Source organism: Rousettus aegyptiacus, unplaced genomic scaffold (genome assembly GCF_014176215.1).
Source record: "Rousettus aegyptiacus isolate mRouAeg1 unplaced genomic scaffold, mRouAeg1.p scaffold_m13_p_8, whole genome shotgun sequence".
Classification (NCBI taxonomy): domain Eukaryota; kingdom Metazoa; phylum Chordata; class Mammalia; order Chiroptera; family Pteropodidae; genus Rousettus; species Rousettus aegyptiacus.
In genome coordinates this window covers 51,487,669-51,505,586 of record NW_023416311.1, presented here as the reverse complement: position 1 = coordinate 51,505,586, position 17,918 = coordinate 51,487,669, and the positions used below count along the sequence as shown (strand labels likewise).

The window sequence follows — 17,918 nt, the reverse complement described above, 5'->3', positions numbered from 1 at the left end:
CAAGAGTGCGACAAGGATATCTTCCAGGGCCAAGTGTGGAATGCGGCCAGTAAGGACAGCATCGGCATCTGCACAACTCTCTGAGTGAGTGACATCTTAAAATTTACACCCTAGGCCTCACACTAGATATTCTAGATAGTAGATTTGAAGCTATATGATTAATAAGATGACTATGAATAAGGCGTATGAATAGAAAAGGAGACAAGACTGTTTTTGTTTACAAACTAAGTAATAATGTTTATTCCACAAATATCGAATGAGTATCAGCCTAGGTTTTGAGAGGCACCATTAGAATCTTAGACCTATCAGCTTTTTTTTTTTTTTTTTTTACAAAAGTGAAAATCAATAGATAGATATGGTATTCTTCTTACAGTGTTCTAGGAAAGCTCTTATAATTTTCATGATCTGAATAATAAAAACAAAGAGTATTTCCTGGTCTTACAACTATCCATTTTATCAGCACTCTAGCCCTGTTCAAAACATCTCTTAGTTTTAGGGGAAGTCTCTGGTTGGGGTAGGGTTACCGCATGATTGAGAAATAGCTTTTTTTTATCACCTATATTTGTACCTACCCTTTTCTTCTTTATATTCTTCTTCTCTGACGCTGTTTACTAAAACTCATTTTATATATTTAAGAAACTACCTCACCAGTGCTACAATTGAAAGTGTCCTCTGTGAGGGATCCACTTTCCGTCCCAAAGGATCCTATGAAATTCCAAAGTAGTTGGTACCACCTGTCACCACTGATATTAATTCCTGCCGCTACAAATAAACAAGCAACAGACACCACTGCTATTGAGGTCCCCTTCGCTGAGTGAGAAATCTGTCGTCACAGGCTCTTGTTGCTGCTTGCTCATGTATGCCACCTCAGTATTTCAAAGCAACACTATACACCCGGACATAATATGGAGTAGTCCCATACTGAAGCTATGTTTGGAAGCATGTTATACTATTTTCATTGTGTCTGATGCCTTGTATCCTCAACATCTTATTGAGCTTTTAGGGAAAATATTTTTCCAGGCTTTACACCTTAGCCCTACTATTTCTGGGATTCAGTGCTAGCCCTGTAATAGGTGGGGCAGTGGACAAATTTGGGTAATGGCTCTCATGCCATGTTTTGAATTACCCTTCTCTCTCATAGCTCGGAAGAGGCTTTCTCATTGTGCAGAATTATGTGTTGTTGCCTTAAGGTAAATTCTTTCCCTAAACAGTTTTTTGTACATCTTGCAAAAAATTCTTCTGTCCTCTCCCTCCCAATCATGTGTCAGACATGCCCAGTTAATGCCATGGTTAAATGTAGCTTAGAGTCCATTGAGAAACTGTATAAATTCTGATCTTATAGGATTTTTTTTGGTCAGTTATTCAGCTTGACAATGAAGATATATAAACAGTTAAAGCTAAAAAAAATACAGAATAAATTCGCAAACCCTTAAAAATAAAAAAGGTACAAAAGAGTTAGTTCTTGGCCTTTCCAATACTTCTAGTTACCTACCTTCAGGATATAAATGTTGAATAATAATAAGACCTACTAGTTAAAATTCATAAAAAAAGAAACTTTTTAATGATGTTTGGAATATCAACTACTTTGTGCCAGAGTTCAATATTAATAGCCTGGACTTTGCTGAAGAACTGAGATCAGGAAATTTCCCAAATGATCATCAGTTAGGAAAAATGACATCGGAAAGAGCAGTTCTTAATTTTGCAGTCTAGGTTTTTAGAGCCGAAAGCCTTGTTTTTAGAGAAAGACTTGAGTTTGAAGCCTTTTTATTCTTACTAACTCTGTGATCATAGGTAATTACTTAGGTTCTCCCATTCTCGGTTGAATTTTCTATAAAATGGTAATTATAATTTTGTAGGATATAATTTAGAGATTTAGTAGGGTAATGTCTTTATGTGCTTAGCATAGTCACTAGCGAATAGAAATTACCCAATTAATGGTAGTCGTTTCTTATTTTTTAAATTTATTCAAATCATTCTCCCCAACTTCCTTGGAACTTCCATTGAATTTTACCCCATTACCTATAAAAAATGAGATGTATAAATCCTTAAAAAGACTTTAAGCATTACCCAATTTTCCTCTGTTTATTTCTCTGATTTAGAAAGAATTTGCTGAAAGATGATCTGGGCACACCAAAACAGTACAGAATATTTTCAATTTTTCTTAGAAGATTCCTTAGAATATCGATTTTCATATATACTTTTTGTTCATGTCATGTGCAAAGTGACACGAACAAAGCACAGCCTTAAATCAATGAGAAGAAATACTGAGAAATAAATTTTAAAGGTGTAGGACAAAAATCCTACACCTTACTCAGATTTTGCAGCTCTGGGTGAAATGGTTGTTCTCAGCACTTTCTGCGTCAGCAATGCAGTTAAGGCTGTGTGGAGTCATAATTAGATAATAAAATGAGGTCGATATCAACTTTTTCACTCCTGACAATCTTACAAAAAGTAGGTGTCTTTCAGACAGAATTGACATGGATGGCTGTGCTTGGCAAACCACCAGAGCATGAAAAACATACCTTCAAGAACAGCTGAAATCAACCCCTTTTATCAGCATTCATCCCATGGAAACACATTTCTGGAGCTGGATTCCCTGGCTCAGAGATTGCTTCAGCTGTATTCAAAATAAAAACAGATCATGCACATCAACTTCACTTAATTAGCTTTTTACATGACTTTCATTTCTGTTAAGTTAGCTAATTAACAACATGCTTCCATATCAACTCTCTCACTCCTTTTCTTGAGTTCACAGACATATTCACTCTCATACTAAAATCAGCTTTGTTAACATCTCTTCTGCAATAATTCAGGCTTGAGGGTAGTTCCCTATTGATGCACGGTATCTGTACTATTAATTTTTTTCTATACTTTTCTCTCTCTGGGAAACAGCCTATTTAATTTGTGAGATCACTCTGAGGCAGGATGTTTATGTTGTTGAGTAGATTTATGTAGTGCCTGTATTGAACAACTAAGTATGCCGGCTGGAAATTATTATACTTGCCACAGATATGAAGTTTAAATAAAAAATTTCCAAAGCCTTTTTAAGTAAATGAAAAAGAGCTGTCTCCATCACCAAAATGAATGCTATCTCATGTTTCCATAGTTTTTCTCCTAAAAGAGTTGCAATTATACCTTCATGACAGACCTTCCGTCATTGTTAAATATGTCCAACATATTCTGGTTGATTAGAGATTAGTGAAAAATGTCTGATAACACTGGACTCCTGAACTCCTTCCAAAAACACACTGACACATATAATCAGTTGATTCAACTAAATCTGTTAAATCTTTGTGGAAGGAAGTTACATTTCTCTCTCAGTTAACATGTAAGTTTGATTTTTAGTTCTACGCAAACTGGTATCGATACTTACGTCTCTCCTTTTGAACAGAACCAAGATCTATTTACATTACCCATGTTGGAGAGGAATACAAAATATAAACTCCAAAGATCTAGAACTAGTATAATCCTCTTAATTTAGATTACCACACTATTTTGAAGAGTTCAGTAAAAGTTTGGACTTTTATAACAAAACAATTGCTTTGCCCTACAAACTATGCAGTTTTAAGTACTATCTATTAACCTTGGTGTATAAATACCAGACATAGTCAAGATACCCAGCAGTACTGCTAGGATATTGAAATAGGCACAATAAAATTTTCTATTGTGATTTACCCAAACTTCTGTATGTTACATTTATACAACTAAAAAATTTCTTTTCAGACATTCCATTAGCAAAGGGTTACAAACAATAACATATTAAATAATAGCGAAATACCATTATTAATAAATTTGCTCATCAGAAAAAAAAAGTTGTTTAAACAAAAGATTTTGAGTCATGTACAATTGATAATAGAAAATTTATTGATTAATGTCATATTGATAATTCCATATATAATAACTCATTTTAAATATACAAGTGATGTGGGGCTTTTTTGTGGATGAAAATTAAGACTCAACAGGTACTGCATTAGGTGACCTTGGCAATGGCACTGATGTATAAGGGGAAAGATAGATATCGAAACAACGGTGACTGAAATCTTGATTTATAGCAAACAATAGCCTTCACAATTTAAAAATAGTTGGATGCCAGTTCAGAGAATGTAACAAAAACTAGTTGTGCAAAAATGTGGAATTCGCTAATTTGATATGAACCTTTTCATTATTTGAGATTCAATAAGTCTATGTCTCAGGAGTCATACCTTAATATTTCTTTCTGTATACTCCATGGGTTTTATTATACCACTTGGTAAACAGTAGGCCTTTCTCCACATACTTATGAATTTTCTTAAGTAGTTAGATTTCTAATGTGCTATGTTGGGGTGTGATTTCACATAAACTGTTGATTAAATGTAACTAAATTGAAAATGAAGATTTATCATTTAGAAAATTATTTCCATGTCAGTTTTTCTCTTACAGAATTAAATATAAATTTGGCTTATAGACAACCCAAGAAAGAGCATTGTAAGATTTCTCTGTCCTTTCCATTCAAGGAAAGCCAACTGCACAATGAAAAACAAAATTGGGTTCAGCATAAGCTACTCAGATGCAATTTCCTTTTCTTAAGGATAATATCTATTCAAAACTGATGGCTTTTAAGAACTATTACCCATTTTCCTTCCTCTTTCAGCAGGTTTATAAATCAGCTACCTGTGGAAAACATTTTGAAGGTTTGTTCAAATGTTTTTATAACTCATACGGTTATTTAACAAAACATTTCCTGCCCGCAATTGAGAAAACAACACTAGAACTTTATTGGGAGCTAAATTCTGGAAGAAGATATGTTTTTACAAGATGCTCATGCACAGTGTTCATCTCTGTGCTTATGGCAATATTCATTTTTCTTTGAAGTAGGACAAGTTATAGAGAAAAGAGGAAGATGATTACTTTACTATGTACATCTCATTAGGAAGTTATGAATTTGATGGTCTTCTAATGCTAGTGAGCAATATTCTTTTGTCATGCTTTCTTGAGAAAAAAATATAGAGATTTATGACAGCCAAATTATTGGTGTCTGTTTTTATCTGATGACATACCGGTGGTAAGGATCACATATAAAGGTAATGTAAAATTCTTCAAGTGCCTTAAAAACTAGTCCTCTGAGTACTTCTGTGACACTTATGTCTGCATATATTATTGAAATAACAAATTTGTGTGGCAAAAGAGCACATGGTGTTCTTATAAGAATAATCATTTTACAGATATGACATTCTGTTAAGAGTATTTCAAAACTTCTCTGATTACAAAATTACTTCCTGTGCAGTATAATAACATGAGAAATACAGAAAAGTATAAAAAGAAATGTAAAATTACACATCTACCTATTCTCAGAGACAACCATTGTTAGAATTGTTACAGTTACTTCCAGTGTTGAGTCAGGTGTAGCTATATAGGCTAATTTTTGTCCTCAAAATTATGTCTCTACAAGCCATTTGGATTGTTTTCCAATATAATCACTGTACAACTTTTGAATTACTTTTATTTTCTCCTAATAAAAAATGATTGTGTTTCTAAGACATTACAGAATCTTGCTAATAGATTTATAGGAGAATTCTAGCCCGTGGATATGCAACAAATCTTTTAACTTTCTGCTTTTTTATGTATGTTTAGATTATTTTTATTTTTTATATTGTTATAGATAACACTGCAGTCATTGTATTTGTGTGCAGTCTGAGCACATTTCAGATTATATCATTAGGATAAATTAAAGTGGAATCACTAGGTAAGCAATAAGAAAATATTTCAGACATTTAATATATATTGCTTTTCTGGGAGTCACCCTAGAAAGACATACCAATTTTTACTCCGAAGAGAGATATATAAAAAAGATATTTGTCTCATTTCCCTTCACTCTTCTATAGAATATTATATAGGCAAAAATAATATTTCTCTTTTTTTAAATTTGCATATTTTATAAGTTCTAGTATAAATATATCTGCAGTGGTACTGGCTAGTTTATTTTCACAGTTTTAAAAATATTTCTAATGAAATATGTATCTCTTATGTATTAATCTATGAGAACTTGCTATGTGAAAGAGAATGGCTTTAGTAATTAAACACGAATATTCTTCTGTTTTATCTGCTTTTTAAAAAATTATGTTCATACTCTTTTTTATATAATTTTATTCATTGATCATCTTTTCACTGTCATGTTTTAAAAGAATGTTCTCAATTTTAATCACAAATATTCACCTTTATTATCTAAATTCAATTTAACTTGACAGAGCATATTGATAATAAATTCTTGCTTTGAAAACTATTAGAACTAAGTTTAAATTCTCTTTACCATGCCGATTTTATTTATGAAAATTAGAAGTAGCAAAACAGTAGATTTTTAGATTTTTTACATCTAATTTTAAATTAAATTATGAATGTAAAGCACTTGCCTTATGCCTCAGCACCAAATTACTGAGGTCATTGATGATGATGATGATGATGCTGCTAATTTATGTACTTTCTTGAAACTCTTGTGTCATGGGTTGCAAAGGAAATGTATGTTATTGGATCAGTGTTTTTTTTTTTTTAATTTGGAATTTATTTGAAATATATCAATTATTTAATATTGAAAAAAATGCTATTTCTATTTGTTCTACTGATATAAGAAAATATAGCAGTTATTTTTAATATTATTATCAGTATATTCCAGAAATACACTTTGTATGGTTTTGTGAATTATTTAGCAGATATTCAGATTAAGTTTGTAGTATTTGCTTTATGGATTTTAAAATCTGTATTTTTTAATAGCAACAAGTCTGTTTTCATTCCTTTAGGGGCTTTTTCTGGCATGTTTTGGTATCAGAATTTGGGGAAAATTTTTTGTAATAAATTGATTAAAAAATATTTATTATATACATCATCTATAATTATACATTTATTTTATTTTTTCTAGATTGTAAAAAACTAATTTCTACATTCAAATAGATTGTACTGTATAAGAACTGCTCCATTTTTTATTGAAAAAATATTTCCCAGTATCTCAGGGATTTTCATATCAGACTACATTTCAGAGCTATCTGAGAATCATTATCCTAGGAGAAATACCCGAGAATTTGTATTTTTTCAGATTTTCTGGTTTATTGTTATATGTAATAGCTCTGTGGAACTCAGCTTTGGACCCTTTGAGTTGTTTCTCTTAGTGATTTTTATTCAAAGGTGTGTGTGCGTGTGTGCGTGTGTGTGTGTGTGTGTGTGTGTGTGAGCGCGCGCACGTGTGTGTGTGTGTGTGTGTGTGTGTGTGTGTGTGTGTGTGTGTTTGGAACTTGTTCCTAGAAAATACTTGTAACTTCTGAGTATTTTTTTCCCTCACAAGAAAAAAATTGATTACTAACGGAACCTCTTTTTTTTTTTTTTTTTTGCTTTTGACTTTGGGAAGCCTAGAAACAAGTCTAAGACTTAATCATAGCAAGCCTCTTTATATACTGACAATTTGATTTCTTTTTCCCTGAACTTAACTCTATATTTTCTTTTATATCGATTCTTTCTTCAACTACCTAGACACTACCACTTAATTTTAGCTATTTTTTAAATAATTTATTCTTAAATATAAAAGTACTTACATACTAACGAGCTCTATGAAGACAGATTTTTTTCCCCCTCTGTGTTATTCCCCTCATATTCCCCAACACCTTGAACAGAACAATGCCTGATAGGCACTCAGAAAATATTTATTTGCTGGATGTATAAATCAGAGAATAAGTTAATGTTTGTGAAATGAGGTAAGATGTTAATAAAAATACACAAAGAAGCTATCCTTAAAAATTAATAACAATAACAACTTACATTGCCTTATTATTGATTACTGTGTAGTTACCTCATCTTTCTGTTTTCTTTTTCTTCTTCTCTGTCTCCTATTTCTATAATTCTTATAATCATGATCAGTTGTTTGCATCCATTATTTTGTCTCTCGGAACAATCAAGGATGAGGCTATAACACTTACATCAGTTTTAAGTTATATATTTAAATAGTCTGTTGAAATTGCTTTTACTCAGATTGCAGTTGCTCTAAGACTAATAATTTCCCCTTGAGCATTATCTTCCTCCTTGCCTACTTGTATATGAAATAATACAGGCTTATTCTGGCACTCAATGAAATGTTGCTGTGAATATTTAGGATAAAATAGGAGTGCAAAGCAATGTTGCCAGTATAATTTATTGTCCCAATAAGCACACTTTTAAGAGTAAATTGGTGAGCTATTAAAAATTTAAACCAGGACAACAGGCATAAGCTAGGATGGCACAGGGCAAACTGAAGTGTGAGGTTACCCTCATCTAAAGTAAGCTAAGGCTTTTGGAGAAAAGCTTTTGGCTGTGCCCCCATGTCACAGTATGAATGAATACATCTCTGCATAAGGAAATATAGTAGAAACATTTGTGAATCTGCTGTGATCATGGTGTGTCTAAAAAAGCAAAATGGAATACTCTTTTCTTTTTGCCCAATGTACTTATATTTGTTATTAAGCTCAACATCTCAACCCAAGTCCTCCTGTTATAGGCACTTCTAAGAACTTCATAGCATCAAAAAAGAATTGCAATTTTGTATTTATGAATTATTTAATTAAACTCTCTTTCGAAATACATGTGCTTTGAAGACAGACACAGTGTTTTTTTGTTCATTTATTTGTCTGCTGACTTTTGTATCCTCTATCCACTATAGTCCCTGACACAAATAGGTATTTTAAAACGTTTAACAAATAAGTAAGCAAATGAATGGATCTCTTTTGTTTCACCCAACTAATTAAATTCAATATCAATTTTTTCCTTTTTTCTGATAAAAATGAACTTTGAAAATTATGAAAGTCTTGGAGAGTCAAGTGGAATTAAGGCTCTTTTTCTTCGAATCATTTCTTTCTGGGGTTTCTAGTTTCTGAAAGAGAATTCGTATACCTTTGCTTTCATGCCATTATTTCATTCATTCATTTCAGGTAACATATAGGACAATAGGAACTAATAAAGAGGTGATAACAGAAGATTTATGAAATAAAGGTCAGTCTTTAAAGACTATTTTTCTGTTTTTGTGCAAGTTCCATTTGTTAATGGTACCACCCTGGCAACTTAGAATTCTTATAATATAAACATAAATGCTATTTTACTTTTATTCCCCAATTAGCTCACTGTTGACAAAGAATTGTAGATAAAATAAAATTATAATTTGTTGCAATCTGATAATTCAAAAACTGTAGCTTTTGGTGTGCCTATTCATTTTGTCTGAGAAAATGATATTCTATGAAATATCTAACATTTGATAGTCAAAATTATCTATCTCAGAAATACTTAGAATAATTCAGGAAATCAAACCAAAAACAAAAAAAAAATCTAATTGTTTTTTATATGTAAACCACAGTTCTTATTTTAATATTTTGTTTACAAACTACTCAAACCAGAAAACAAAAATTCAAAAAGAATTCATTGGTAATATATTTCTAAATGGTTTGTAGTCTGGTTAGAACCAGTACTAAGTAAATAGTTCTTTTAACATTTCATTTCAGTACAGTATGTTTCAGTGAACATTTTGTCATTGTTCTAAATCATGAGAGCAAAATATGAAATTTAGCATCAAGTAAGTGAAGAGTCAAGTAGGAGAGGCAAACATATAGCAAAACTGGTTTATGGGTGATGCAGCTCTCCCATACCAGGTTACTAACATACCTCAAATCCCTCATTAATATAATTATCTTTAGAAGGTTCTGGTTAAAATGCAATTCTATTATCCCTGGGATAAGTTAAGACATCAAACAATTATCAACTTTTGTTATATTAGCACACATCTTAACCTAAAGAAGAAAGGACAATATGTATGAAGTAAGGAGAGCAAAAAGAAAATGGAATGACAAGTGAGGCATCTTATACAGAAGACTAATCACTAAGTTTTCAGACTATAATTTTCACAAGGTAAGGGATCCAATCTTTACAGCCCATGAGCCCACAATTACATTTTATATGTGTTTGGAAAATATTTGGTGAATTAGTTAATTAATGAATTGATGGATGAATGAATAAACAAACATTCCTGATAGCAGTAGGAAGGCACTAGATCCACATGGGGGCAGGAGGCAAGGAAAGGGTGCATCCGAACTTAATTATATATTCAATAAAAATTTGGGGCTGCTACTAGAAGTAAATTTTCTGTCTCTGCATTGTTGCTGAGTAACAAAGACACCAAATTTCTTACATTTATATTGACTTACGGGTTATGTTTTGTAGATTCTGTTTGGAGTGATAGAAGCATTATTTGGGGGGAAAAAAAGTGATTGATTCTTAGGCTTTTTCTCATTTGGATATCTCAATACTCAGCAACTAATTCAACAAATGTGACCCAATTAAGTATCCCTGGCCTTTCATCCGGGTTTGGGGCCCGCTCATGGATTGCTGTGCTCCTAATAGGGTATACTCCTTAAAGGCCTTGCACCTGTAACCACAGCCATTCTCTAAATCTCCGTTTGCTCATTTTTGTGACTTTTAGCTTCTGTTTGCAGCCATGAAACTTGTTTCTGAAATCTATCTGTTCCTGCATCTATTTTCTTGAACCAGTAAATCGAAGTGGGGAGATTCGACCACCATAATTCCTGACATGTTTTTAAAAGTGCTCCAAGAGAGATTGCCATTTCTGTGGCATTCAATATGCTCTCCAGTAATAAAATTGTTTCGATCTTTAAAAATATAATAAAATGCTCTCCGATCCAACTTTCATTTTTTCTCTGTCATATTTCCCAAGAAGATATATACCTGATATGTTTATTAATTGTGAATTATTTTTCAGTTATTTAGAATGATAAAAAGAAATTATGAATGCCTTTTCAAATAGAAATATATTTGGGACATTTATATACCTGGTTAAGATCAACTATTTTTTTTATTATTTTAATCCATGTAGCCATAGTAAAATGGTATCATGGAATTATTATCAAAATCTAAACAATACTCTTTAAAATAAATCATATATTCTCATATCCATGAAATAAAAGTGGTTAGCAATGAGGCTTTTTAACCACTTCAATTATGCACAGACTTAGATATAAGAAATAACCCCAAAAGAGCCATCTTCTGACTACATTTTGCCTTTTTTACCAGATACTGAATAGAGCTGAAGAAACTTCCAGTGGAAGGCTTATCTCTGAAGTGCCAAAATAAATTGAAATCTAGTAAATTTCAGTTTGACACTTCATTAATTCTAAGTCAGGGGTCACTGGTTTCTTATCTTTTCTGAACTCCAGATTTTTTACATTTCTAAAATGAAGTCAGAATAATAGTCATAATAAAACAAGCTTATTTTAGAGTATTAAATTGAAAATTCTACTGAAAATGATAAAAGAACTGTGCAATTATGAGGTATCGTTATTTGGCAATAGTTAATTATTATTATTTTTTGTAATTTGTAATTACAAATCTCACACACACATATACAAAGCCACACACATAACTATATATATATATTATTTTTTTTGCAAAAATCCTTTTACAAATAGAACTCAATTCAAACTATAGATATTGCTTTATTCCACCTGTGAAAACAGATACTACAGGTCACAAACTAATTCACAAGACTTTATTTTCTTTTAATTTTAACAGAGCAGCATCTGTTCTTCTGGCAGATAATTCAAACCATTTTGTTGGCAGCTACAGGATTATCCCTTGGTGAGCCTGTTAATGGGGTATTTGAGTTTATTTGCACTCTTAACCATCATTACTCTATGGCAGATACTCTTCTTTCCAGGCATTTCTATGTTGGCTACACTTACTGGATTTTTTAAAACTAGCTTTACTATTGAAAGAAAAACCCTAATGGATCATATTTTATGACTACCTTATATAAATTGTTTTATTCCAGTTGTATATACTCTATCTTATTGACTTTTTTTTCAACTTCTGCAATTTTTCTTCTGCAATTTTACACCTCCATTATTTCTCATTATACTATTTAGCTTTTGCCTGTTGGGTGTATTTCTTAATTTTTCTTTCTGTAATATTTGTAATTTTACTCTATGAAGCAATTCCCTGTGAAATTTTTCAGAATGAAAAGAATTAAGAAAAAGTATTAAGTAGATTTAATGTGAGTTCTTACAGAGGTTTATTTTCTGTATTGTTATTATTTTATAATACATAAAAATTTCTTTCATATATACTGAGGAAATGAAATTATTTTATTAATAACAAGTCTTATATGAAAGTACAAGTCATCATGGTGGAAATAAATGAAAACTGGAAAAGTCTAAACCTGAGTTGAGATCTGCTAAGTAGTTTTCCCGAGGTTATACAAATTGCAAAGAGAAGAGCTAGGATTCAAATCCAGTTTATCTCTAGAACTCATGCTTTTGAACATGTCCCTATAATGGTAGACTTCAACCTCAAGGCTATTGCTTGAACTATTGGTAAAAAGCCAAACTATGATTGTTTGAAAATAAGTCTGTGTCTGCCAGTGACCATTTTGGCATTGAGGAAATTGACTTCCTGAGAATGAAGCCAACACAACTTAAAGCATGGCCAAGATATGGAGACTGAAAATTTTCTGACAATATTATTTGAATTCCTGGATCTAGCTATGCTGTCCTTTAGGCTAGAACTATCCTTGAATATTTCAGTTTTGTCATGCAATAATGCCCTCCCCACACATTTTTTCCCCTTAAGCCACTTTGATTTGGAACATTGCTACTTTCTACAATCTTTAGATTTTTTGTTCACCCCTATATATATATCCTCCACCCCTCAGTGACCAGAAGTGTTCATGCAGCTTATGTGCTTCTCATTTATCCTGATAAATAATCTCTCACCTTTGAGATTATAACATCTTTAGAATTTCAAAAAGGCTGTGTACATTCTCTCTTTTGACTTATCTGACTATTCTGTAAGATGGAAATAACACTAAAATCTCCATTTTGCATCTGAGATAAATAAGTCACATATTCCAATAAGGTTTAGACTATAGACCTTTAGTTGCTTAGTTCAGCACGCCTCTAACTGCAATGCAAATAGAAAAGTAGTTTGGAGTTGGTAGGTCATTTATAAATGTCCTCACCTAAACGTTAAATCTAACCTATTCCGTGGACATCATCATATCTTCAAGGCATACAGCTTAGGACAGGATCAGAGCTGCCATATTGTACATGACAGGGAATAAAATGTAAGAGACATTCATTAATTGAATCTTCAAATATAGGGAGCATACTACGGCATGCCAGGCCCTATTTTGGCATGAATCTCAGCGGTAAGCAAGTCTGACTTTGTCTTTCAAGATAATCTTTTATATTTATCTACCTTTATTATATCAGTTGAAAGCAGGATCTATTCTGTTATCAATTATTCATGGTAGATGAGTCTAACCCAAAGGTTTAGTTAATTAGGAAATAGAGAGACCCTATGGGACTGTATATAAGCACACAAATATGTTCTAGAGTAAAGCAAAACTATAAAAATAATATATAATCTTGTCTGAGTATAAAATCACATCAGAAATAAACATATATACAAACATACAAAAAAAAAAAAAAAGCATTTCAGTTTGGGAGTTTTCCCAGGTGAACATGCAGTTAATCTCAGATAACAGATACCCTATTTTTTGAAGATTTGAGGCTACTTGTTGAAGATGGGGATAGGTACCATCTTCCTGCTCAATAATGAGAATAGGAACTGAATATAGAGAAGTATAGCAACATATTAAAACCAAAAATTTCAAAAAAAAATGTTTATTTTCAACTGCGAAGAAAGACTTGCGACAACTATAGACATTCAACCTTACTAACCATGCCAATTATGTTCGCCCTCCTGCTGCGCTCTGAAAAGGAAAGGCACCATGGGGATCCAACTTAAAACAAGTAATTACTTTACGTTTTAAGTGCAAACTATCTGTGGAGAACAGCAGGCCAATCTTTTTCCTATCCACTCAACAGAAGTCCCTTTGGTGCCTGGACAACTCCACTAATCATTTGGGTTTAAATACTTTCAACTAACTGCCTTGGGTTTTCACTACAAACATTTTTACCTTCTCTTGGAAAGGCCTACGCACTTGGTTACTATCTAACCACTTATCTGTTGAAGCGAGTGTATGAGAATTAAAGCTCCCTAGAGCTGGCTGATGAGCTTTCACATAGAGTAAGTGTTGTAACACATCTGGAAATTAAGGGCTAAGGAGAACAGAAGGCTAGAATAAGTTTCTGAAGGCACTTTTGCTATTTGCAGAATCACCATTACAGAATGAAGTGTTTTCAGTGGAATCAAATTTGTATTTCCTTAACAACATTAAAATCCTTCTGAAATCTTGATCATCTATCCCAATGCCAAAGCTTAAAATAGACCATGATAACTGTAGGAAAATGACTGAAAGAAAGTTCCAAATGTTTTTATGGATCTTAAATTTTGTTATTTCAATTGTTCCTTATTTTATCTTTTGTTTAAAGTTAGACCACACACTTCCTTGCTTCTTAAGCATTTTGACATTTATTTTATAAATTTTTTATACTTTGCTCCAAGTCAGGAAATAGCAATTATCTCAGCTTTGCAAATAAGGAAAGCGCACAGAAGTCATTCTGGCCTTCCGCTAAGGTCACACAATTAATCAGTGCAGAAGTGAAACTACAACACAGATTTTTATAGGTCCTAGCCTAAGACTTTCCCATTAGAGTCTGTGGTTTCTCGTATATTTATTTATGTAATTATTATTAAAATATATGTTAAGCGCAAACATGTAAAAGTGACTTCTAGTTGCTGGGTGGAGAAGATTCTTATTAGATGATCTGACAAGAGTCTAATGGGAAAGGAAATTTGTTCTGATTAGAAAATATATGTATAAAATAAGATACATTAATCGCTCATCATAATCACCAAACAGCATACAGGTGAGAGAAGTCCAAGTTAGTTAGAAAGGCAAGACAAAAATGGAATGGTAGGGAAATGAGGAAGACAATGTGCTTCTTGATAATTCTTTTTTACTTTCTTTTCTAAATTGTCTCTGATCACTGTAATTTGTGGTGACATGGGTCAGCAACAAAGCATCAAAGATCATAGCACAAAGGTGAAGTGCTTCACTCTGCTTTTAAAATCTTAGTACAGAACTCTCAGATCTTCTAATTAAAGAACCAAGATAGGCATCTACTTGACCTTCATTTTGACATCATCACATTTAAAGCAATTTAACTCTCACTCCTACTCTCAGGTTAATTTTCTCTAGAAGAAATGATTTTGACAGTTTCAGAAAGTCAGGTTAAGCTCATATAAGGAAAAAAGACGAAAATTTTCTTCTTTTGCTGATAGATATATCCTCAAGATAAGATTTCCCAAGAGCTTGAGGACTAGTTCAGCACAGGCTCAGGGCACAGGCTTGGGGTATGTGTGTAGTACCTGCTCACCCCCATACTACTAATTGTTCATGTGATCTTGAGAAAAGTCCTTACACGTGTCTGAGATATTCCTTCTTCTATGAATTGAAATAACATTAATACCTAAAATTTAAGTATATTGTGACTGATAGCAGGCTGAACGATGCCCCCCCTCAAAAAAAAAAAATATATATATATATCCTTGTCCTAATCCCTAGAACCTGTGAATGATACCTTATTTAGGAAAAAAAAGTCTTTGCAGATGCAATTAACTTAAGAATCTTGAGATAAGATCCCCTGAATTACCTGGATGGGCTCTAAATCTAATGACAGTATCTTTACAAGAGGCACAAAAAGGAGAGGCACACAGAAGAGCAGGCTATTTACAGTGGAGAAATTGGAGTGATGTGACCACAAGCCAAGGAATATCTAGAGCTATCATAAGCAGAAAGAAATAAGGAATGGCTACTCCCCCTAAACATTTGGAGAGAGTGTAACCCTACTGACAAGTTCACTTTGGACTTTTCAGCCTCCAGAACTGTGAGAGTACAAATTTCTGTTTTAAGTCAACTAGTCTATAATAATTTGATATAGCAGTCACAAAAGCCAATACAACATTAAAAGATAATTGTAAAAAGAATGTACTTAGCATATTATCCAGAACATAAAATGTTATTTGTAATAGAAATTATCATCATGCAAAGCATCAGCAATATAGAACAGAGAAAATTGAGATTTCCTTTTCTTAAACATTTTCTGTCTGCCAAGTATTGGCCTAGGTGTTTATGTATGGAGTATATAGTTTTTCCTAGCTCTACTGAAAGTAAATGATTTCTTTCAACAGAAAAGGAGACTGAGAGACTCAATAAAGTGAAATCACTTGTCCAAGGTCTTATAAAAAATGGAATAATCAAGGTTTAAACTCATCTGTCTGTGGGAGAAAAATTCACTCTTTTTTCCATACTGCTTCTGTAAGATATAGTGTGCAGGGGCAGTGAGTGGGTTTGGGGCAAGAACCAAACCAAATCCAGAAGTTCTGTGTAATAGTTTGTCAGTCTTGAGGGTGCTGGCACAGAAGGAAAATCAAAGAATGAAGCAATAAGCAATGGAATGGATAATGGAGGCTTCAGATAAAAGTGAGAGAGTTAGAAGGAGATCAAATGGTCGAATATATTCTACACAAATTATAGTCTTGGTAATTGGAGGCGGGAATTGGATAGAGGTAAATTTTGTAGGATATTAAAGTAGGTTTGACACTGTAGCAGGCAGAATTCTAAGATGGCTCTCAAAAACTCTTGTCCACTCATGTGCACACTTGTATAATCCCACTTTGGAGTGTTGGCGGGAACTGTGAATATGATGGGATGTCACTCCTATGATTAGGCTGCCTTATACGGCAAAGGTAAATGGAATTAGCAGATGTAAAGTCCCAAATCAGTTGATTTTTAGTTAACTAAAAGAAAGGTTATCTTTGGTGGGCCTAATTAATCAGATAAAAGCCCTTAAATTAATAACTGGGATTTTCCTGAGGTTAGAAAGAGATTCTCCTGCTGCTCTTGAAAAAGCAGTCATATTGTGAATTGTCTTTGGAGAGAAGGCCACATGGCATGCAATTTTGGGTGGCTTCTATAAACTGAGCATTATCCTAGCCAATAGCCAGTTATAAAACGTGTTCCTCAGCCTTACAATGGTAAGAAGATAAATTGTGCCAACAAACTGGTTAAGCTTGGAAAGAAATTCTTCCCTAATAAAACTTACTGTTACAAAAGCAACCTGGCTGACACTGAATGTAGCATTGTGAGACACTGAGCGAGGACTCTTAGCTGCTCCTGGACTCCTGATGTTCAGCAACTGTGAGATAACAAATGCGTGTGGTTTTAAGACAGTGAAGGTGTGTGTGGTAATTTGTAACCATCAGTGGGAATCTAATACAGACACCTCAAAATCAATTTTTGGTTTAAATATATAATTTCTATGAAAGGAATTTACGCTGTGCTACAACCTAGTCCAGACTTTGCAGGGTTTACTGATAGTGTTGGACACTTAGGTATTGCCACTTCCTGCTTTGTTCTCAGAAAATAAAATATTCATCCCCTGACTTCACACCCATTATACATGTCATTAGCACCTTCAACTGTGAGCAGTGAAATCTGGGTGCCACCTTCACACTCACGTGTACACACACATATGGGCACATACATGAACATACATATGTGTCCTAGCACACACACGAGATATACATGAAGTCAGCACATTACACTGCGTATGACATATACCACACATACACACAAACATGTTATCATTTTAGCCTGATAACATGCATTATACCTTTTTACTTGCATGAATGCCATGGTAGTCTTTATTCCTGTTTCTCTTTAGTACTTAAAACACACTTTTGGCCAAATGTAACCCTGCAGTTGTATAGTAATGTACTTTTAACATTTTAATGACATCACAAACCAGCATAGTGGGAGTACTTTAATGTTCAACTGCCACATTATTAATAAGAGAGGTTTTGCCTTTCCAGAATCATCCTGACTTCATTGTAATCCACAGTCATTATAGCCCAATAACATGTTGTGGGTCAGATTGGAAATGCAAAGAATTTGGTGA

The 17,918-nt window shown here is 33.1% G+C and overlaps 1 long non-coding RNA gene across 1 annotated transcript in view; it reads right to left on the bottom strand.

Annotated features, from left to right (window-relative positions):
- LOC107504016 overlaps positions 1 to 17,918 on the bottom strand; it is a 33,885-nt gene that overhangs the window by 8,840 nt on the left and 7,127 nt on the right. The window contains exon 2 of the long non-coding RNA XR_001595352.2: positions 2,523 to 2,617. This is a non-coding gene — a long non-coding RNA (uncharacterized LOC107504016). The remainder of the gene's footprint in view (positions 1 to 2,522; positions 2,618 to 17,918) is intronic.